The sequence below is a fragment of the Notolepis coatsorum genome, assembly GCF_963971535.1.
Source record: "Notolepis coatsorum genome assembly, chromosome: 17".
NCBI lineage: Eukaryota > Metazoa > Chordata > Actinopteri > Aulopiformes > Paralepididae > Notolepis > Notolepis coatsorum.
Genome location: NC_140181.1, coordinates 5,514,781 through 5,533,136, shown reverse-complemented (window position 1 = coordinate 5,533,136; position 18,356 = coordinate 5,514,781).

The window sequence follows — 18,356 nt, the reverse complement described above, 5'->3', positions numbered from 1 at the left end:
CCGCTCGAAAATAGCCCCACGCAAGCAACAATCTATCCCACGTCTAGAGCTCTGCGCAGCCCTAGCCGGAGCGCACCTAGCCACGCTCATCCAACGTGAGCTCACCATACCGGTGTCTAGAACAATCCTGTGGTCAGATTCCACGACAGTACTCGCCTGGATCAAATCGGACTCATGCAAGTACAAAGTCTTCGTGGGAGTCAGAGTCACCGAGATTCAAGACTTAACCGAAGAGTTAACCGGAGAAACAGAGTGGCGCTACGTTGATACAAAACAGAACCCAGCTGACGTCATCACCCGGGGGATGCCCCTGGATGACCTCACCCGTCGCAATGTCTACAGTGACGGCCCCGCATTCCTAAGACTCCCGGAAGGACAGTGGCCCATGCCTATCCCGAGGGAAGCAAGTCCAGAGGAGGTGGAAAATAAGAAGTCTGTGTTCTGTGGATTGAGCACCGTAGCCTCCACCGACCCTAACATAGACGATTGCACGTCCATAGAGAGTGCACAACAAAGAACATTCCTGCGGTACCACCCGGAGTGCAAGTCCCCCGCTGATATGTCAGCAGCTAACTACGAGGAAGCAGAATTGCTTCTACTGCAGCGAGCCCAGAGAGACTCGTTCCCCGATGAATTGGCCTGTCTACAGGGAGGAAAGCCCGTCCCATCCGACAGCAGATTAATTCACCTGGCCCCCGAGAGCGACGCTCATACCCTCATCAGAGTGGGTGGTCGCCTACGCAGAGCCCCCAATCTACCGGATGACATTAAATACCCGATCGTATTGAACAGCCGACACAAGGTCACAGAGCTGATTATAAAGAAATACGATGAGGATGTACATCACGCAGGAGCAGAAAGAGTCTTCGCGGAAATCAGACGTCGTTACTGGATCCTACAAGGAAGAGAGGCGGTACGACGCTTCCAGCGAACATGTCTAGACTGCCGCAAGTGGCGCGCGCAGCCCAGCATACCAAGGATGGCTGACCTTCCTCCATGTCGCCTCCGAATCGGTGACAAGCCATTCCACTCAACGGGTATGGACTGCTTTGGCCCGCTGCACATAAAGAAAGGAAGAGGAACCGAGAAGCGGTGGGGTATTGTATTCAAATGCATGACCACCAGAGCGATACACATCGAGCTTCTCCCGACCATGAGCACAGACTCATTCCTTATGGCCTTCCGAAGATTCACATCACGGAAAGGAAGACCGTCTACCCTATTGTCCGATCATGGGACAAACTTCAAAGGCGGCGAAAGAGAGCTGAGAGAGAGCTTCCAAGCTATGGGCCCAGAACTTAAGACCCACCTCGCTCCAGCACAGGTTGATTTCCAATTCAACCCCCCAAACGCACCCCACTTCGGTGGCACTTGGGAACGAGAAGTGCGCTCCATAAAGACAGCCCTGTACGCAGTACTTGGGGCCCAGACTGTGGCGGAAGAAGTCCTAATGACAGTCCTCACGGAGATTGAGGGAGTACTTAACTCGAAGCCCCTCGGATATGTCTCCAGTGATGTGGCGGATATCGACCCAGTTACCCCCAACACACTCCTGATGGGGCGGCTAGATCCTGCATTACCCCAGACAATGTACCGGCCTGAAGAAGCGAACGGCCGACGAATGTGGAGGTACAGCCAAGTATTAGCCGACAAGTTTTGGAACAGTTTCCTACTGCACTACCTACCGTCTCTACAGACCCGCCAGAAGTGGGTAAAGGAGAGAGACAATTTGACGGAAGGAACAGTCGTCATGATTATTGATCAATCACTGCCCAGAGCTATGTGGCCGGCCGGCCGCGTAAGCAAAGTGATCACCGGTGCCGACGGCAAGGTCCGAGCAGCTGAAGTGCTCGTCCAGGGTCGCACTTACACCCGTCCCGTGGCGAGGCTCATAGAACTGCCTCGACTCCCAGACACAATCGATGATGACCATGACCCTACAACCCTATGACTTTGTGAAGTTGACTGACCCCTACAGCAAACCCTTATGTGTAAATAGACAACGCGATTAATCTGTCTCTGTTTAACTGATTAGGTCTGGGACCAATCAGGGGGTGGCTGTTGTGAAGGGCCAGATTAAACCGAATATATATATTTATTTATATATATATATTTAATTGTATTTGTATATTCTCTAATATTCCCTGATATCCCTTGTATATTCCTTGTACAATATGCATTGAATATCCATTCTAGCCTACTGAACATCCCATAATAGTCTCCATTCTACTATTGGTCGAGACCTTGGTGCCAGGCTGCCATACCCCTCAGACCCAGTTCAAACGTACCGCTCCACATGTACGAACAAGTCCTAGTTCCGCGTAGGAATCTGGCTACCGCACCACTAATGGGACTATTTGTTCATAGTGCGTATATATACTGCGCTACTAAAGTAGGACTTTCTTTTCAGTCCAGTTTCTTACCCTCCAATAGAGTCACAGACGTAAAGCCTCCCCGCGACGCCACGTGTGGGAGTAAGGCCAAGTTCGCCTACCATCGGTATTGAGACATCGTGTATATTAATATTTGAATAGTCATATTTGGCACTATATCGTCGAGTTGGACGTAGTCTATTAAGCTAATAATAGTCTGTTAATATATAGTGCTTCGTGCGGTGAGAATACTACCGTAGTCAGTACCCCATCGTTTCGGGCAGAGAACTGGCTGCTTACCCAGGGTGGTTGACCCCATGTGAAGCTGCACCCGAGGAGCCCCAGAGCCGACGAGCGAGTGGACCTGTATACCGGATTATTCTACCGACGACAGCCCGCCTTCCCAGGCACGGATTATGCTTTGTATACTTTGATTATTCCATGGATAAAGACCCCCGACACTGCCGTGTGTTGGAACCCCCCCCCCCTGGAGAGGACGCAAGGTGAGGAGACGCTCTGCAAGACGAGGTCGCTTCACGTCTCTCCCCCGTGGACCAGAGAGAGCCGGCCCACAAAGAGTCCACCTGCTTTCATCTGTGGTCCAAGGATCGCCGGCGCATTGAACGGCACTACAGTGGGTTCACCTGGGATACCCTTGGCCGGACGAGGCAGCCGGATTCTACCCCCCCCCCCCCCTCCTACTCCTGTCGGCTTACAAGCGACCGGATTAACCCCCCCTTAGTGTATCCAGTATATAATCATTAAAGTATCATTGCTGTTATTCCTTAACTATTCCAGGTCGTATATTTACCACCTGCGCCATCAGAGATTGGACATTCTCTATTGATATACCGACGAATACTCTTTGCCATAAAAGTGCATACTATTTCAATTCATAAATGTAATTAAGTGATTAAGTGCTTGCTCTACACACCATTGCTGTGTAGTAATAAACGCATACTTCGACTTCGTACATTTGTGTTGGATCCGTTTCATCTACGTGAGAGTGTTTATGATAATATATTTATGCCGTGTACTGGGTGGCCGAATATTAAGTACAAAGGTAGTGGTAGTAAGTATCATATCTAGTAATACAGTCAGGGAATTGTACCCCTCAGTTACACAAAGGCTTGTATTTGTTGTTGTTGTTGTTGGGTTTTCTTTTAGGAAAAATGGCAGCAAACCTAAGAAGGTTGAACAGAGCATTGACATAGGATTTATCTATCAGATACCAGCCCGGATTGCTTTTATATTACACAGTCATACTGGACTCGGCCAAATAGCAGAGCCTCTCCAAAAATACTCTGAACTCATAAGTGTTCCTCTCCACGGAAGTCTTTAGTAAAAGGCGAAAGGCTTATACGTATTGAAGAGAAACCAGAGTCAATACAGCCCCCACTCCCTACGAGGCCTTGAGCATCCTCAGCTGCCTCTGGCAACAGCCAAACGGTGCATTGCCCATCAACCATCGACTGTCTGTCTTCCAAGTTGACTCACGAGTGGCCCCACCCACTGACCAATCAGCTCAATCGTCACAAGCACAGGCTCTACATTATATACATAATGTAAAGGCTTGTATTTTTTGTGGTTGTTGTTGGTTTTTAAGAAAAATGGCAGCAAACCTTAGCATGTTGAACAGAGCGTTGACATAGGATTTATCTATCAGATTCCAGCCCGGATTGCTTTTATGTTAGACAGTCATACTGGGCTCCGCAAAATAGCAGAGCCTCTCCAAAAATACTCTGAACTCATAAGTGTTCCTCTCCACAGAAGTCTTTAGTAAAAGGCGAAAGGCTTATACGTATTGAAGAGAAACCAGAGTCAATACAGCCCCACTCCCTACGAGGCCTTGAGCATCCTCAGCTGCCTCTGGCAACAGCCAAACGGTGCATTGCCCATCAACCATCGACTGTCTGTCTTCCAAGTTGACTCACGAGTGGGCCCACCCACTGACCAATCAGCTCAATCGTCACAAGCACAGGCTCTACATTATATACATAATCCAAAGGCTTGTATTTGTTGTTGTTGTTGTTGGTTTTTAAGAAAAATGGCAGCAAACCTTAGCATGTTGAACAGAGCGTTGACATAGGATTTATCTATCAGATTCCAGCTCGGATTGCTTTTATGTTAGACAGTCATACTGGGCTCCGCAAAATAGCAGAGCCTCTCCAAAAATACTCTGAACTCATAAGAGTTCCTCTCCACAGAAGTCTTTAGTAAAAGGCGAAAGGCTTATACGTATTGAAGAGAAACCAGAGTCAATACAGCCCCCACTACCTACGAGGCCTTGAGCATCCTCAGCTGCCTCTGGCAACAGCCAAACGGTGCATTGCCCATCAACCATCGACTGTCTGTCTTCCAAGTTGACTCACGAGTGGCCCCACCCACTGACCAATCAGCTCAATCGTCACAAGCACAGGCTCTACATTATATACATAATCCAAAGGCTTGTATTTGTTGTTGTTGTTATTGTTTTTTTTTTAGGAAAAATGGCAGCAAACCTAAGAAGGTTGAACAGAGCATTGACATAGGATTTATCTATCAGATACCAGCCCGGATTGCTTTTATATTACACAGTCATACTGGACTCTGCCAAATAGCAGAGCCTCTCCAAAAATACTCTGAACTCATAAGTGTTCCTCTCCACGGAAGTCTTTAGTAAAAGGCGAAAGGCTTATACGTATTGAAGAGAAACCAGAATCAATACAGCCCCCACTCCCTACGAGGCCTTGAGCATCCTCAGCTGCCTCTGGCAACAGCCAAACGGTGCATTGCCCATCAACCATCGACTGTCTGTCTTCCAAGTTGACTCACGAGTGGCCCCATCCACTGACCAATCAGCTCAATCGTCACAAGCACAGGCTCTACATTATATACATAATCCAAAGGCTTGTATTTGTTGTTGTTGTTGGTTTTTAGGAAAAATGGCAGCAAACCTAAGCAGGTTGAACAGAGCGTTGACATAGGATTTATCTATCAGATACCAGCTCGGATTGCTTTTATATTACACAGTCATACTGGGCTCTGCCAAATAGCAGAGCCTCTCCAAAAATACTCTGAACTCATAAGTGTTCCTCTCCACGGAAGTCTTTAGTAAAAGGCGAAAGGCTTATACGTATTGAAGAGAAACCAGAGTCAATACAGCCCCCACTCCCTACGAGGCCTTGAGCATCCTCAGCTGCCTCTGGCAACAGCCAAACGGTGCATTGCCCATGAACCATCGACTGTCTGTCTTCCAAGTTGACTCACGAGTGGCCCCACCCACTGACCAATCAGCTCAATCGTCACGAGCACAGGCTCTACATTATATACATAATCCAAAGGCTTGTATTTGTTGTTGTTGTTGTTGGTTTTTAGGAAAAATGGCATCAAACCTAAGCAGGTTGAACAGAGCGTTGACATAGGATTTATCTATCAGATACCAGCCCGTATTGCTTTTATATTACACAGTCATACTGGACTCTGCCAAATAGCAGAGCCTCTCCAAAAATACTCTGAACTCATAAGTGTTCCTCTCCACGGAAGTCTTTAGTAAAAGGCGAAAGGCTTATACGTATTGAAGAGAAACCAGAGTCAATACAGCCCCACTCCCTACGAGGCCTTGAGCATCCTCAGCTGCCTCTGGCAACAGCCAAACGGTGCATTGCCCATCAACCATCGACTGTCTGTCTTCCAAGTTGACTGACGAGTGGCCCCACCCACTGACCAATCAGCTCAATCGTCACGAGCACAGGCTCTACATTATATACATAATGTAAAGGCTTGTATTTTTTGTGGTTGTTGTTGGTTTTTAAGAAAAATGGCAGCAAACCTTAGCATGTTGAACAGAGCATTGACATAGGATTTATCTATCAGATACCAGCCCGGATTGCTTTTATATTACACAGTCATACTGGACTCTGCCAAATAGCAGAGCCTCTCCAAAAATACTCTGAACTCATAAGTGTTCCTCTCCACGGAAGTCTTTAGTAAAAGGCGAAAGGCTTATACGTATTGAAGAGAAACCAGAGTCAATACAGCCCCCACTCCCTACGAGGCCTTGAGCATCCTCATCTGCCTCTGGCAACAGCCAAACGGTGCATTGCCCATCAACCATCGACTGTCTGTCTTCCAAGTTGACTCACGAGTGGCCCCACCCACTGACCAATCAGCTCAATCGTCACGAGCACAGGCTCTACATTATATACATAATCCAAAGGCTTGTATTTGTTGTTGTTGTTGTTGGGTTTTCTTTTAGGAAAAATGGCAGCAAACCTAAGAAGGTTGAACAGAGCATTGACATAGGATTTATCTATCAGATACCAGCCCGGATTGCTTTTATATTACACAGTCATACTGGACTCGGCCAAATAGCAGAGCCTCTCCAAAAATACTCTGAACTCATAAGTGTTCCTCTCCACGGAAGTCTTTAGTAAAAGGCGAAAGGCTTATACGTATTGAAGAGAAACCAGAGTCAATACAGCCCCCACTCCCTACGAGGCCTTGAGCATCCTCAGCTGCCTCTGGCAACAGCCAAACGGTGCATTGCCCATCAACCATCGACTGTCTGTCTTCCAAGTTGACTCACGAGTGGCCCCACCCACTGACCAATCAGCTCAATCGTCACAAGCACAGGCTCTACATTATATACATAATGTAAAGGCTTGTATTTTTTGTGGTTGTTGTTGGTTTTTAAGAAAAATGGCAGCAAACCTTAGCATGTTGAACAGAGCGTTGACATAGGATTTATCTATCAGATTCCAGCCCGGATTGCTTTTATGTTACACAGTCATACTGGGCTCCGCAAAATAGCAGAGCCTCTCCAAAAATACTCTGAACTCATAAGTGTTCCTCTCCACAGAAGTCTTTAGTAAAAGGCGAAAGGCTTATACGTATTGAAGAGAAACCAGAGTCAATACAGCCCCCACTCCCTACGAGGCCTTGAGCATCCTCAGCTGCCTCTGGCAACAGCCAAACGGTGCATTGCCCATGAACCATCGACTGTCTGTCTTCCAAGTTGACTCACGAGTGGCCCCACCCACTGACCAATCAGCTCAATCGTCACGAGCACAGGCTCTACATTATATACATAATCCAAAGGCTTGTATTTGTTGTTGTTGTTGTTGTTGGTTTTTAGGAAAAATGGCATCAAACCTAAGCAGGTTGAACAGAGCGTTGACATAGGATTTATCTATCAGATACCAGCCCGGATTGCTTTTATATTACACAGTCATACTGGACTCTGCCAAATAGCAGAGTCTCTCCAAAAATACTCTGAACTCATAAGTGTTCCTCTCCACGGAAGTCTTTAGTAAAAGGCGAAAGGCTTATACGTATTGAAGAGAAACCAGAGTCAATACAGCCCCCACTCCCTACGAGGCCTTGAGCATCCTCAGCTGCCTCTGGCAACAGCCAAACGGTGCATTGCCCATGAACCATCGACTGTCTGTCTTCCAAGTTGACTCACGAGTGGCCCCACCCACTGACCAATCAGCTCAATCGTCACGAGCACAGGCTCTACATTATATACATAATCCAAAGGCTTGTATTTGTTGTTGTTGTTGTTGGTTTTTAGGAAAAATGGCATCAAACCTAAGCAGGTTGAACAGAGCGTTGACATAGGATTTATCTATCAGATACCAGCCCGTATTGCTTTTATATTACACAGTCATACTGGACTCTGCCAAATAGCAGAGCCTCTCCAAAAATACTCTGAACTCATAAGTGTTCCTCTCCACGGAAGTCTTTAGTAAAAGGCGAAAGGCTTATACGTATTGAAGAGAAACCAGAGTCAATACAGCCCCACTCCCTACGAGGCCTTGAGCATCCTCAGCTGCCTCTGGCAACAGCCAAACGGTGCATTGCCCATCAACCATCGACTGTCTGTCTTCCAAGTTGACTCACGAGTGGCCCCACCCACTGACCAATCAGCTCAATCGTCACGAGCACAGGCTCTACATTATATACATAATGTAAAGGCTTGTATTTTTTGTGGTTGTTGTTGGTTTTTAAGAAAAATGGCAGCAAACCTTAGCATGTTGAACAGAGCATTGACATAGGATTTATCTATCAGATACCAGCCCGGATTGCTTTTATATTACACAGTCATACTGGACTCTGCCAAATAGCAGAGCCTCTCCAAAAATACTCTGAACTCATAAGTGTTCCTCTCCACGGAAGTCTTTAGTAAAAGGCGAAAGGCTTATACGTATTGAAGAGAAACCAGAGTCAATACAGCCCCCACACCCTACGAGGCCTTGAGCATCCATAGCTGCCTCTGGCAACAGCCAAACGGTGCATTGCCCATCAACCATCGACTGTCTGTCTTCCAAGTTGACTCACGAGTGGCCCCACCCACTGACCAATCAGCTCAATCGTCACGAGCACAGGCTCTACATTACATACATAATCCAAAGGCTTGTATTTGTTGTTGTTGTTGTTGTTGGGTTTTCTTTTAGGAAAAATGGCAGCAAACCTAAGAAGGTTGAACAGAGCATTGACATAGGATTTATCTATCAGATACCAGCCCGGATTGCTTTTATATTACACAGTCATACTGGACTCGGCCAAATAGCAGAGCCTCTCCAAAAATACTCTGAACTCATAAGTGTTCCTCTCCATGGAAGTCTTTAGTAAAAGGCGAAAGGCTTATACGTATTGAAGAGAAACCAGAGTCAATACGGCCCCCACTCCCTACGAGGCCTTGAGCATCCTCAGCTGCCTCTGGCAACAGCCAAACGGTGCATTGCCCATCAAGCATCGACTGTCTGTCTTCCAAGTTGACTCACGAGTGGCCCCACCCACTGACCAATCAGCTCAATCGTCACAAGCACAGGCTCTACATTATATACATAATGTAAAGGCTTGTATTTTTTGTGGTTGTTGTTGGTTTTTAAGAAAAATGTCAGCAAACCTTAGCATGTTGAACAGAGCGTTGACATAGGATTTATCTATCAGATTCCAGCCCGGATTGCTTTTATGTTAGACAGTCATACTGGGCTCCGCAAAATAGCAGAGCCTCTCCAAAAATACTCTGAACTCATAAGTGTTCCTCTCCACAGAAGTCTTTAGTAAAAGGCGAAAGGCTTATACGTATTGAAGAGAAACCAGAGTCAATACAGCCCCACTCCCTACGAGGCCTTGAGCATCCTCAGCTGCCTCTGGCAACAGCCAAACGGTGCATTGCCCATGAACCATCGACTGTCTGTCTTCCAAGTTGACTCACGAGTGGCCCCACCCACTGACCAATCAGCTCAATCGTCACGAGCACAGGCTCTACATTATATACATAATCCAAAGGCTTGTATTTGTTGTTGTTGTTGTTGTTGTTGGTTTTTAGGAAAAATGGCATCAAACCTAAGCAGGTTGAACAGAGCGTTGACATAGGATTTATCTATCAGATACCAGCCCGTATTGCTTTTATATTACACAGTCATACTGGGCTCCGCAAAATAGCAGAGCCTCTCCAAAAATACTCTGAACTCATAAGTGTTCCTCTCCACGGAAGTCTTTAGTAAAAGGCGAAAGGCTTATACGTATTGAAGAGAAACAAGAGTCAATACAGCCCCCACTCCCTACGAGGCCTTGAGCATCCTCAGCTGCCTCTGGCAAATGCCAAACGGTGCATTGCCCATCAACCATCGACTGTCTGTCTTCCAAGTTGACTCACGAGTGGCCCCACCCACTGACCAATCAGCTCAATCGTCACAAGCACAGGCTCTACATTATATACATAATCCAAAGGCTTGTATTTGTTGTTGTTGTTGGTTTTTAAGAAAAATGGCAGCAAACCTTATCATGTTGAACAGAGCGTTGACATAGGATTTATCTATCAGATTCCAGCTCGGATTGCTTTTATGTTAGACAGTCATACTGGGCTCCGCAAAATAGCAGAGCCTCTCCAAAAATACTCTGAACTCATAAGTGTTCCTCTCCACGGAAGTCTTTAGTAAAAGGCGAAAGGCTTATACGTATTGAAGAGAAACCAGAGTCAATACAGCCCCACTCCCTACGAGGCCTTGAGCATCCTCAGCTGCCTCTGGCAACAGCCAAACGGTGCATTGCCCATCAACCATCGACTGTCTGTCTTCCAAGTTGACTCACGAGTGGCCCCACCCACTGACCAATCAGCTCAATCGTCACAAGCACAGGCTCTACATTATATACATAATCCAAAGGCTTGTATTTGTTGTTGTTGTTGTTGTTGATTTTTAGGAAAAATGGCATCAAACCTAAGCAGGTTGAACAGAGCGTTGACATAGGATTTATCTATCAGATACCAGCCCGGATTGCTTTTATATTACACAGTCATACTGGACTCTGCCAAATAGCAGAGTCTCTCCAAAAATACTCTGAACTCATAAGTGTTCCTCTCCACGGAAGTCTTTAGTAAAAGGCGAAAGGCTTATACGTATTGAAGAGAAACCAGAGTCAATACAGCCCCCACTCCCTACGAGGCCTTGAGCATCCTCAGCTGCCTCTGGCAACAGCCAAACGGTGCATTGCCCATGAACCATCGACTGTCTGTCTTCCAAGTTGACTCACGAGTGGCCCCACCCACTGACCAATCAGCTCAATCGTCACGAGCACAGGCTCTACATTATATACATAATCCAAAGGCTTGTATTTGTTGTTGTTGTTGTTGGTTTTTAGGAAAAATGGCATCAAACCTAAGCAGGTTGAACAGAGCGTTGACATAGGATTTATCTATCAGATACCAGCCCGTATTGCTTTTATATTACACAGTCATACTGGACTCTGCCAAATAGCAGAGCCTCTCCAAAAATACTCTGAACTCATAAGTGTTCCTCTCCACGGAAGTCTTTAGTAAAAGGCGAAAGGCTTATACGTATTGAAGAGAAACCAGAGTCAATACAGCCCCACTCCCTACGAGGCCTTGAGCATCCTCAGCTGCCTCTGGCAACAGCCAAACGGTGCATTGCCCATCAACCATCGACTGTCTGTCTTCCAAGTTGACTCACGAGTGGCCCCACCCACTGACCAATCAGCTCAATCGTCACGAGCACAGGCTCTACATTATATACATAATGTAAAGGCTTGTATTTTTTGTGGTTGTTGTTGGTTTTTAAGAAAAATGGCAGCAAACCTTAGCATGTTGAACAGAGCATTGACATAGGATTTATCTATCAGATACCAGCCCGGATTGCTTTTATATTACACAGTCATACTGGACTCTGCCAAATAGCAGAGCCTCTCCAAAAATACTCTGAACTCATAAGTGTTCCTCTCCACGGAAGTCTTTAGTAAAAGGCAAAAGGCTTATACGTATTGAAGAGAAACCAGAGTCAATACAGCCCCCACACCCTACGAGGCCTTGAGCATCCATAGCTGCCTCTGGCAACAGCCAAACGGTGCATTGCCCATCAACCATCGACTGTCTGTCTTCCAAGTTGACTCACGAGTGGCCCCACCCACTGACCAATCAGCTCAATCGTCACGAGCACAGGCTCTACATTATATACATAATCCAAAGGCTTGTATTTGTTGTTGTTGTTGTTGTTGGGTTTTCTTTTAGGAAAAATGGCAGCAAACCTAAGAAGGTTGAACAGAGCATTGACATAGGATTTATCTATCAGATACCAGCCCGGATTGCTTTTATATTACACAGTCATACTGGACTCGGCCAAATAGCAGAGCCTCTCCAAAAATACTCTGAACTCATAAGTGTTCCTCTCCACGGAAGTCTTTAGTAAAAGGCGAAAGGCTTATACGTATTGAAGAGAAACCAGAGTCAATACAGCCCCCACTCCCTACGAGGCCTTGAGCATCCTCAGCTGCCTCTGGCAACAGCCAAACGGTGCATTGCCCATCAACCATCGACTGTCTGTCTTCCAAGTTGACTCACGAGTGGCCCCACCCACTGACCAATCAGCTCAATCGTCACAAGCACAGGCTCTACATTATATACATAATGTAAAGGCTTGTATTTTTTGTGGTTGTTGTTGGTTTTTAAGAAAAATGGCAGCAAACCTTAGCATGTTGAACAGAGCGTTGACATAGGATTTATCTATCAGATTCCAGCCCGGATTGCTTTTATGTTAGACAGTCATACTGGGCTCCGCAAAATAGCAGAGCCTCTCCAAAAATACTCTGAACTCATAAGTGTTCCTCTCCACAGAAGTCTTTAGTAAAAGGCGAAAGGCTTATACGTATTGAAGAGAAACCAGAGTCAATACAGCCCCACTCCCTACGAGGCCTTGAGCATCCTCAGCTGCCTCTGGCAACAGCCAAACGGTGCATTGCCCATGAACCATCGACTGTCTGTCTTCCAAGTTGACTCACGAGTGGCCCCACCCACTGACCAATCAGCTCAATCGTCACGAGCACAGGCTCTACATTATATACATAATCCAAAGGCTTGTATTTGTTGTTGTTGTTGTTGTTGGTTTTTAGGAAAAATGGCATCAAACCTAAGCAGGTTGAACAGAGCGTTGACATAGGATTTATCTATCAGATACCAGCCCGTATTGCTTTTATATTACACAGTCATACTGGGCTCCGCAAAATAGCAGAGCCTCTCCAAAAATACTCTGAACTCATAAGTGTTCCTCTCCACGGAAGTCTTTAGTAAAAGGCGAAAGGCTTATACGTATTGAAGAGAAACAAGAGTCAATACAGCCCCCACTCCCTACGAGGCCTTGAGCATCCTCAGCTGCCTCTGGCAAATGCCAAACGGTGCATTGCCCATCAACCATCGACTGTCTGTCTTCCAAGTTGACTCACGAGTGGCCCCACCCACTGACCAATCAGCTCAATCGTCACAAGCACAGGCTCTACATTATATACATAATCCAAAGGCTTGTATTTGTTGTTGTTGTTGGTTTTTAAGAAAAATGGCAGCAAACCTTATCATGTTGAACAGAGCGTTGACATAGGATTTATCTATCAGATTCCAGCTCGGATTGCTTTTATGTTAGACAGTCATACTGGGCTCCGCAAAATAGCAGAGCCTCTCCAAAAATACTCTGAACTCATAAGGGTTCCTCTCCACGGAAGTCTTTAGTAAAAGGCGAAAGGCTTATACGTATTGAAGAGAAACCAGAGTCAATACAGCCCCACTCCCTACGAGGCCTTGAGCATCCTCAGCTGCCTCTGGCAACAGCCAAACGGTGCATTGCCCATCAACCATCGACTGTCTGTCTTCCAAGTTGACTCACGAGTGGCCCCACCCACTGACCAATCAGCTCAATCGTCACAAGCACAGGCTCTACATTATATACATAATCCAAAGGCTTGTATTTGTTGTTGTTGTTATTGTTTTTTTTTTAGGAAAAATGGCAGCAAACCTAAGAAGGTTGAACAGAGCATTGAGATAGGATTTATCTATCAGATACCAGCCCGGATTGCTTTTATATTACACAGTCATACTGGACTCTGCCAAATAGCAGAGCCTCTCCAAAAATACTCTGAACTCATAAGTGTTCCTCTCCACGGAAGTCTTTAGTAAAAGGCGAAAGGCTTATACGTGTTGAAGAGAAACCAGAATCAATACAGCACCCACTCCCTACGAGGCCTTGAGCATCCTCAGCTGCCTCTGGCAACAGCCAAACGGTGCATTGCCCATCAACCATCGACTGTCTGTCTTCCAAGTTGACTCACGAGTGGCCCCACCCACTGACCAATCAGCTCAATCGTCACAAGCACAGGCTCTACATTATATACATAATCCAAAGGCTTGTATTTGTTGTTGTTGTTGGTTTTTAGGAAAAATGGCAGCAAACCTAAGCAGGTTGAACAGAGCGTTGACATAGGATTTATCTATCAGATACCAGCCCGGATTGCTTTTATATTACACAGTCATACTGGGCTCTGCCAAATAGCAGAGCCTCTCCAAAAATACTCTGAACTCATAAGTGTTCCTCTCCACGGATGTCTTTAGTAAAAGGCGAAAGGCTTATACGTATTGAAGAGAAACCAGAGTCAATACAGCCCCCACTCCCTACGAGGCCTTGAGCATCCTCAGCTGCCTCTGGCAACAGCCAAACGGTGCATTGCCCATCAACCATCGACTGTCTGTCTTCCAAGTTGACTCACGAGTGGCCCCACCCACTGACCAATCAGCTCAATCGTCACAAGCACAGGCTCTACATTATATACATAATGTAAAGGCTTGTATTTTTTGTGGTTGTTGTTGGTTTTTAAGAAAAATGGCAGCAAACCTTAGCATGTTGAACAGAGCGTTGACATATGATTTATCTATCAGATTCCAGCCCGGATTGCTTTTATGTTAGACAGTCATACTGGGCTCCGCAAAATAGCAGAGCCTCTCCAAAAATACTCTGAACTCATAAGTGTTCGTCTCCACGGAAGTCTTTAGTAAAAGGCGAAAGGCTTATACGTATTGAAGAGAAACCAGAGTCAATACAGCCCCCACTCCCTACGAGGCCTTGAGCATCCTCAGCTGCCTCTGGCAACAGCCAAACGGTGCATTGCCCATCAACCATCGACTGTCTGTCTTCCAAGTTGACTCACGAGTGGCCCCACCCACTGACCAATCAGCTCAATCGTCACAAGCACAGGCTCTACATTATATACATAATGTAAAGGCTTGTATTTTTTGTGGTTGTTGTTGGTTTTTAAGAAAAATGGCAGCAAACCTTAGCATGTTGAACAGAGCGTTGACATAGGATTTATCTATCAGATTCCAGCCCGGATTGCTTTTATGTTAGACAGTCATACTGGGCTCCGCAAAATAGCAGAGCCTCTCCAAAAATACTCTGAACTCATAAGTGTTCCTCTCCACGGAAGTCTTTAGTAAAAGGCGAAAGGCTTATACGTATTGAAGAGAAACCAGAGTCAATACAGCCCCTACTCCCTACGAGGCCTTGAGCATCCTCAGCTGCCTCTGGCAAATGCCAAACGGTGCATTGCCCATCAACCATCGACTGTCTGTCTTCCAAGTTGACTCACGAGTGGCCGCACCCACTGACCAATCAGCTCAATCGTCACAAGCACAGGCTCTACATTATATACATAATCCAAAGGCTTGTATTTGTTGTTGTTGTTGGTTTTTAGGAAAAATGGCATCAAACCTAAGCAGGTTGAACAGAGCGTTGACATAGGATTTATCTATCAGATACCAGCCCGGATTGCTTTTATATTACACAGTCATACTGGACTCTGCCAAATAGCAGAGTCTCTCCAAAAATACTCTGAACTCATAAGTGTTCCTCTCCACGGAAGTCTTTAGTAAAAGGCGAAAGGCTTATACATATTGAAGAGAAACCAGAGTCAATACAACCCTCACTCCCTACGAGGCCTTGAGCATCCATAGCTGCCTCTGGCAACAGCCAAACGGTGCATTGCCCATGAACCATCGACTGTCTGTCTTCCAAGTTGACTCACGAGTGGCCCCACCCACTGACCAATCAGCTCAATCGTCACGAGCACAGGCTCTACATTATATACATAATCCAAAGGCTTGTATTTGTTGTTGTTGTTGGTTTTTAAGAAAAATGGCAGCAAACCTAAGCAGGTTGAACAGAGCATTGACATAGGATTTATCTATCAGATACCAGCCCGGATTGCTTTTATATTACACAGTCATACTGGACTCTGCCAAATAGCAGAGCCTCTCCAAAAATACTCTGAACTCATAAGTGTTCCTCTCCACGGAAGTCTTTACTAAAAGGCGAAAGGCTTATACGTATTGAAGAGAAACCAGAGTCAATACAGCCCCACTCCCTACGAGGCCTTGAGCATCCTCAGCTGCCTCTGGCAACAGCCAAACGGTGCATTGCCCATGAACCATCGACTGTCTGTCTTCCAAGTTGACTCACGAGTGGCCCCACCCACTGACCAATCAGCTCAATCGTCACGAGCACAGGCTCTACATTATATACATAATCCAAAGGCTTGTATTTGTTGTTGTTGTTGTTGTTGTTGGTTTTTAGGAAAAATGGCATCAAACCTAAGCAGGTTGAACAGAGCGTTGACATAGGATTTATCTATCAGATACCAGCCCGTATTGCTTTTATATTACACAGTCATACTGGGCTCCGCAAAATAGCAGAGCCTCTCCAAAAATACTCTGAACTCATAAGTGTTCCTCTCCACGGAAGTCTTTAGTAAAAGGCGAAAGGCTTATACGTATTGAAGAGAAACCAGAGTCAATACAGCCCCTACTCCCTACGAGGCCTTGAGCATCCTCAGCTGCCTCTGGCAAATGCCAAACGGTGCATTGCCCATCAACCATCGACTGTCTGTCTTCCAAGTTGACTCACGAGTGGCCGCACCCACTGACCAATCAGCTCAATCGTCACAAGCACAGGCTCTACATTATATACATAATCCAAAGGCTTGTATTTGTTGTTGTTGTTGGTTTTTAGGAAAAATGGCATCAAACCTAAGCAGGTTGAACAGAGCGTTGACATAGGATTTATCTATCAGATACCAGCCCGGATTGCTTTTATATTACACAGTCATACTGGACTCTGCCAAATAGTAGAGTCTCTCCAAAAATACTCTGAACTCATAAGTGTTCCTCTCCACGGAAGTCTTTAGTAAAAGGCGAAAGGCTTATACGTATTGAAGAGAAACCAGAGTCAATACAGCCCCCACTCCCTACGAGGCCTTGAGCATCCTCAGCTGCCTCTGGCAACAGCCAAACGGTGCATTGCCCATCAACCATCGACTGTCTGTCTTCCAAGTTGACTCACGAGTGGCCCCACCCACTGACCAATCAGCTCAATCGTCACAAGCACAGGCTCTACATTATATACATAATCCAAAGGCTTGTATTTGTTGTTGTTGTTGGTTTTTAGGAAAAATGGCAGCAAACCTAAGAAGGTTGAACAGAGCATTGACATGGGATTTATCTATCAGATACCAGCCCGGATTGCTTTTATATTACACAGTCATACTGGACTCTGCCAAATAGCAGAGCCTCTCCAAAAATACTCTGAACTCATAAGTGTTCCTCTCCACGGAAGTCTTTAGTAAAAGGCGAAAGGCTTATACGTGTTGAAGAGAAACCAGGATCAATACAGCCCCCACTCCCTACGAGGCCTTGAGCATCCTCAGCTGCCTCTGGCAACAGCCAAACGGTGCATTGCCCATCAACCATCGACTGTCTGTCTTTCAAGTTGACTCACGAGTGGCCCCACCCACTGACCAATCAGCTCAATCGTCACGAGCACAGGCTCTACATTATATACATAATCCAAAGGCTTGTATTTGTTGTTGTTGTTGTTGGGTTTTCTTTTAGGAAAAATGGCAGCAAACCTAAGAAGGTTGAACAGAGCATTGACATAGGATTTATCTATCAGATACCAGCCCGGATTGCTTTTATATTACACAGTCATACTGGACTCGGCCAAATAGCAGAGCCTCTCCAAAAATACTCTGAACGCATAAGTGTTCCTCTCCACGGATGTCTTTAGTAAAAGGCGAAAGGCTTATACGTATTTGAAGAGAAACCAGAGTCAATACAGCCACCACTACCTACGAGGCCTTGAGCATCCATAGCTGCCTCTGGCAACAGCCAAACGGTGCATTGCCCATCAACCATCGACTGTCTGTCTTCCAAGTTGACTCACGAGTGGCCCCACCCACTGACCAATCAGCTCAATCGTCACGAGCACAGGCTCTACATTATATACATAATGTAAAGGCTTGTATTTGTTGTTGTTGTTGGTTTTTAAGAAAAATGGCAGCAAACCTTAGCATGTTGAACAGAGCGTTGACATAGGATTTATCTATCAGATTCCAGCCCGGATTGCTTTTATGTTAGACAGTCATACTGGGCTCCGCAAAATAGCAGAGCCTCTCCAAAAATACTCTGAACTCATAAGTGTTCCTCTCCACGGAAGTCTTTAGTAAAAGGCGAAAGGCTTATACGTATTGAAGAGAAACCAGAGTCAATACAGCCCCCACTCCCTACGAGGCCTTGAGCATCCTCAGCTGCCTCTGGCAAATGCCAAACGGTGCATTGCCCATCAACCATCGACTGTCTGTCTTCCAAGTTGACTCACGAGTGGCCCCACC